Source organism: Gossypium arboreum, chromosome 8, assembly GCF_025698485.1.
Source record: "Gossypium arboreum isolate Shixiya-1 chromosome 8, ASM2569848v2, whole genome shotgun sequence".
NCBI classification, from domain to species: domain Eukaryota; kingdom Viridiplantae; phylum Streptophyta; class Magnoliopsida; order Malvales; family Malvaceae; genus Gossypium; species Gossypium arboreum.
This window is the reverse complement of record NC_069077.1, coordinates 130,535,465-130,541,815: the sequence shown is the minus strand read 5'-3', so window position 1 is coordinate 130,541,815 and position 6,351 is coordinate 130,535,465. Positions and strand designations below refer to the sequence as shown.

Genomic DNA, 6,351 nt, shown 5'->3' with positions numbered 1-6,351 from the left:
CGAGTTGGAAGCTCGTTAGAGATCTATCACACTATTCAGCAATAATATCAATAGATTTTGACGTTTGGGTCATGGTTATAATGGCATGTATAGGTGAACTTATGTTTAAGGTTTAGTTAATGTTTATAACTTGTAATGTTGTTTTAAAGTGTGGAATTAGTGGTATTTTCATACCTTGGTAGTTGGTATGTTTATGGTACTTTGATGTTAAATGGTTGATGTTTATTTGGTCAAGTTAATGCAAGGTTTTATGACCAAACTTGGTATGTGATGATGAGGTTTCATTGAGGTCATTTGAGGTAAGTTTTGGTATGGAAATAGATTAGATATAAATGCCAAATGAATGATCAATTATGTATATGTTTTGGGTGAATTTGATGAATTGTGTTTGAGGTGCTTTAATGGCATATTGAAAGTGGTCTTATTATGCATATTTTGGTATGTTTTGGTGCTTTGTTCATAGATGCTTTTGGCTTGTAGGTTCAAGGTTGATTTGGGTGAAATGAATGGTTTGAAATTGGCTTTTTTTTTGTCCACACGGCCTAAGACACGGGTATGTCTCAACCATGTGTGACTCACAGCCACGCGACATAGTCATGTGTCCCCTATAGGTTTTTAAAGGTTGCATTTCGAAAGTTACACGGTCTGGCACACGGGCATGTGGCTTGACCGTGTGACCCAAGTCAGTGAGTTACATAGGAATAGACACGAGCTAAGACACGGCTGTGTGTCCCTATTTCGAATGTTACACAGTCTAAGACACAGATGTGTGTCTCAGTTGTATGAGCCACACAGCCTGGTCACATGGTTATGTGACCCCTGCAGTATAAAATTTTCTAACTTTTTATCAAACTTTCTAAATGTTTCCCATTTAGTCCCAGACTGTTTCTATTGTATTTTTTTAGGGCCTCGAGGGCTCTATTAAAGGACGTTATGAATGTATTTGAATGAAATCAGAATATGTATTGCATTGATGTATGAATTGAATGATTTACTGTTCTGTTTGTTTGATAATGCTTTGTAACCTTGTTTCGATGACGGATACGAGTTAGGGGTGTTACAGCTTAACGAAAATTGCCAAACAAGTCATGTAGGTATCGATACACACTTGATGATATTGATATTTATCATAAAGGGTATCGGTACTGTTTAGAAAATCAGTACCTTTTTAGCATTCTGTTTCTCTACAAAAATTAAAACCCAGCAAATTATCAATACAATTAAAAAAGTTTCTATATTTATACCTTGAGTATCGACACTCGAAATTTGGTATCAATACCAAATTGAGCTACTATTTTTCTGCATATTCATTACAATATGGGGGTTTCGATACTAATGCCCCAATTATGGATACCACAGTATAAAATAGCAAAAATTACAACAAAACATGGCATAATACACACTCAAACATTTACCTCTTCATCATGCATCAACTAACACATCCTCTAGCATCAAAATGACCATAATTTTAGTCCCAAATCAGCTTTTCAATCTCAAATATTCTAGCTAAAGCAATACAACAAAATAATGATAAACATTCATCAAATCCTAAAAGTCTATAAACACATCAAAATATCAAGACATAATATGCATATTCAGCAACATTCTAGCCACATTGCCTTTATTTCTGCAGTATAAAAGAATAATAACATCACTTACTCAAATTACTGAGCCTAACTTGGATCACTTCCTTGGAATTTCTGCATCGCTCATACTGCATTGCTAACTGTTTGCAAGGTTTAAAAAGAGTGGGTGAGCTTAAACCAGCTTAGTGAATGCTTGGAAAACCATCAAAAAAACATGATGTCATGCGTTAAAAGAAAACGACCCAATCACAAATTCTTACATAATTTACTATAATGTTATATTGAAATACTCATACAATGTCTACCAACTCATCTAGCTTTACCATCACATAATCAAGCATACATCACATTTTTATGACAAATTGACACTTGAGCTATGAAATATAAAAGTGGGCTCTATCACTACACATTGGATACTTGGATCTCCAACACGCCATTGACTTGATGAGTCGAACATATCTCAAAAGCGTAGCATTTAGCTAACTCTTTCCAACACACCAACATATCTCGGTGAATGGAGTTGAACTCACATTCCATTATCTCTCTAAAAATGTCTCAGGCCTTAATGCCCCAAAAACACAACACAAGGAGTACTTACAAATCTTATGACATGCCAACTATAAGGCCAAAATATCAACAATTATACACTCATTCACTTACCATTTTTTGCACACTTTCACTACATATTCACTGCATATTCACATTATAAGCACAACATCATCGTTGTCATTTGACATGCATAACATGCCTACATTTATCATATTCACAACAACCATTACAAATATATTTCGCATGTCACATTATCACATCTTAATACTCAACCTACAACACACAATCACATATTTCACAAATTAAACGAGGGGTATAAGAAATCTTACACTTGGAACTTAGAGTAGGGGTTTAGGCTACTCCTACGCTCACAATTAATGCTATAAATTGTGTCTACTAGCAGCGATTCCAAATACTCACCATTCGTGCTCTCGCCTAGTCGCCGAAAGCCTAAACTAGCTTTTCCTTTCCTTTTTTCTTGGCTCATCGAAGGTTCCAACTGTTCCGAATCTTCACTAAAATTAACCACACAACAAACATAATTAATTTACAACTACAGCCACACCTAAACAATAAAAAACACAGGTCCAAGGTTCCTTCCTTTTGGAATTGGAATTTTCGACTTGCAAATTCAAAACCCAAATATCTCAATCTTTACTCATTCCCTTTGTCTAAAATCGGTTGCAAACATCTAATTATTTATTTAAGAATGATTCTCAACCTTCAAAGAACACAAAACAACACAGATTCATGGTTCCAAAATTTCGACGTACAATGGTCATCTTCACGAAAACTCAATAAAACCTTAGAATCTTTCAAAAAAACTTTAGGGAAATTTTAGAAACCTTGTAATCGCATAAAAAAAAGTTGAAAACACTTTGAAACATTGTTTTCATTCAAAATTTCGAATTTCACCATTAACGACACAAATTTTGACATTTATTCAATACTTTGATTCAATTGAATAAAAACTTGGAGATATCATAAAAAATTAATAGGAAAACGAAATATTACCTTTGTTGAGGAAAGAATGAATGTTTGACAGTAAATCCGAGAAAACCCACAAGATAAACAATAGTAAAATCAATGGTGCTTTTGATGTTTTTCTTAAAATTCTAGGGAGGTTTAATGCTTGGAACATGATAGAAATTATAAGGATTGAAGTTTGGAAAATCAAGAGACGACAATAAGAGGTGAGGGGATAAGTTTTCGTGAGTTTACTGTAGGTGGGGGAAGAAATAGGTCAATTTTAAACTTTGATATATTTATCCTTGTGGTACTCCTAATTTTAACCCCCTTTTCAAAGCAGTCCACGTTTTAAAACTAAATGTCTTTTCTACACTATTTTCAAAAATTGATTTAATCTCTAAAAGCCATAGACGAAGATATTTCCGGTTTAACATGCTTCGAATTTTCGTACACATTTTGAGCTAAAATCCCTAAATTACTCTCGAAACTATTAGGCTCAAATTTGGGGTGTGACACGTATTCATTTGTGTAATGTGTGTAATTGAATCAAAATAAAAGTTCATGTATCAAATTACACATTGGATCAAAGTTCATGTATAGTTTTGATATTAATCCTTTTCAATATATTATTATTATTATTATTTGAAAATTTTATATAAATATTATAATTATAACTTATAATTTAATATAATATTAAAACTTATAATCATTAATAATTTATATAAATATTTTAGTTTATGTTTAATATTAATTTTACTACTAAAATCTTACCACAAATTCGTCTTTAAATGCAAACAAATATCTCATAATTTTATAAAAAACCTCATAATTAATTTTAATATCGTCATTATATTTAATTCTTACACAAAAATGTAAAAAAAGAGTTAAAAAACAATGTAAATATATATAAAAAAATCTTGTAGAGTTTTGATTAGTATGAAATGGTGATAAATTTTTTTGTCAAACACTTAGTATAGACTTGAACCGTATGATTCATCTCCATCTTAATATTGTGTATACATTTAACGGAGGCTTAACCGATTTAATTAAATATATTATGAGTTATGTTTAAAAACACGTTTGACTAAATTTATTTAAAGAATCAAATTCATATAGGTGAAATAAAAACACAACCAAATGGTGATATTAAAAATACATTTAACACCGTTAAATTAAATTTTAACATGTGATTTTTATTTTAAAATTAAATTTTAATTGATAATAGGTGTTAATTAGATTTTAATTTTTAAATTATACTCGATTTATTAATTTAAATTTAAGTCTTGAAATTTATGATAGAAATCAGTCAACTACTAGTCACTTACTTGTGTTGCACTGATTGTTATTAAAATCAAATCTTAGAGATCAAATTTAAATAACTCGAAAATAAAATACTCAAATTAAAAGAACTGAAGAGTACAGGATGTGAAGGCAAAGTTTGACCAAATAAAATAAAATATTTGTATAACGAGATTTTTCCTTTTCTTTTCTCAGTAACTTTGGAAACACCTTTGTGACATCAATTCATGTCACAAGATGTTAGAATTTAATTAATTTTACACATTGGATATTATTTGACAAAGTGGGCAAATTGTGGAAGGCGGCCAGCAGAAATATGGTGTATTTTCAAAGCAAAAATGAAAATGGGTTTTCTTTGTTTTATTCTTGTGGATGTTGACAGGTAAGGCATATAGGCAATGGCACTTTCACTGCTGTCCTTTCCAATTATCAAATATTTTTGAAGTGAAAGGGAAAAATAAAACTTTGCTATAATATTATTATAATCTGCCTATAAGTTTCATGTAGTCACATGAACTTGTATTTTTAAGAGGACACTACATGAATAAAAACAAATGTTTTTTTTCTTCTAATTTGTGTATTAATAATTACAAGTCTAAGATTATCTTTGGATCACCAATTACTATCAGTATGATAGAATTTTAAGAAATAATGCTTTGTTACTAAAATTTTGAGTGTTTAAAACACTAATGATAGGGCACTATTTGAAAAACCTCACCTCATTACAGCTCCAATAAAAACAAAAGTAACCCAAGATAAAGATTTTTTTTTACAATTTTAACATTTTATCTAATATATATTTGTGTTGCTAATATATACACACACACATAAGACATGGATTGTTTTTATTTTATTTTATAAAATAGTAGTTATATATATTTTACCATTATAAAAGTAATATTAATTAATTAAAATAAATATTTTAATAAAAATAGTAAATACTTTTAATATTTTATTGAATGAATTTATAAATTCACATATTTTTAATATTTTGTAAAAGTAAAATAATTTTAAAAATTTCTATTATATGTCATTTCTAATATGTCCTTAATAGTTATTTTCTATTCTCACCTCACCGTTATAGCTGCATTTGAATCCAAACACACACCCTACCATTGTTTCTAATCTCACTGCTACAATATCTAATCTCATCGTTACAGTAACTAATCTCACCGCCGCTGTTGTTTTTAACCTCATTGGAGGTAAACGCATCGTCCACCCAAACTAAACCTAAGTTTCATCTATATATTTTTTTATTCGGGAACTAAACTTTATACTTTATTTTGGTCGATTAAATTAGAATGAGAATGATAAAATATTTGTGTTTAAAGTGTTTAACTTAGAATGTGATTCGGGATTATGCAAATAAATATACGAGTAGCTCATTAATATACACAATAAAATTTAGAGGACTTATATTAAGGCCGAGCCATATCAATCTATTCTTTTAAGATATCTTCCTTCTAATTCAAAAAAGCATCATCATTATTTTCAACCATCACAATTTAAAATTTTTTCTTGGTGAGAATATTCGCCTTTTAAAGATGTAATATTTTCTTCCCTAAGATCAATTTGGGTTCGGACCACATTTGTACAAAAAAGAGATGCAATATTTTGTTTGCCATGTTTTCTTAATAATATCAATCCAAAGAGTCGTTTTGGATCAATTACATTTACTCATAATGACTTTAGTAATTAAAAAAGAAGTATATGAAAAGGAAAAAAATGTGCTTTTTTGACACATATAGGTAATGATCCGAATTTACCACATAATAATGCACAAAGAGCTTATGCGAATTTAATGAATCAATCTCAGCATAATGAAGCATCACGTCATAGGCAAACAACACAACAAATTACAACCAACCATTTATATCTTAAAGTTAGTATTGGCATTTTTCATTGATTGATGTTTCAAGGTTGTGCTTTTAGAGGTTATGATGAAACG

The 6,351-nt window shown here is 30.0% G+C and overlaps 1 long non-coding RNA gene across 1 annotated transcript; it reads right to left on the bottom strand.

Annotated features, from left to right (window-relative positions):
- Positions 1-1,390: 1,390 nt before the first annotated feature.
- On the bottom strand, positions 1,391-3,332 carry LOC108469502 (uncharacterized). The gene is made up of 3 exons (XR_001869115.2): positions 3,150-3,332; positions 2,556-2,650; positions 1,391-1,726 (listed from the first exon to the last, which is right to left on the bottom strand). It is a non-coding gene; the product is annotated as an uncharacterized LOC108469502 (long non-coding RNA).
- Positions 3,333-6,351: the final 3,019 nt, after the last annotated feature.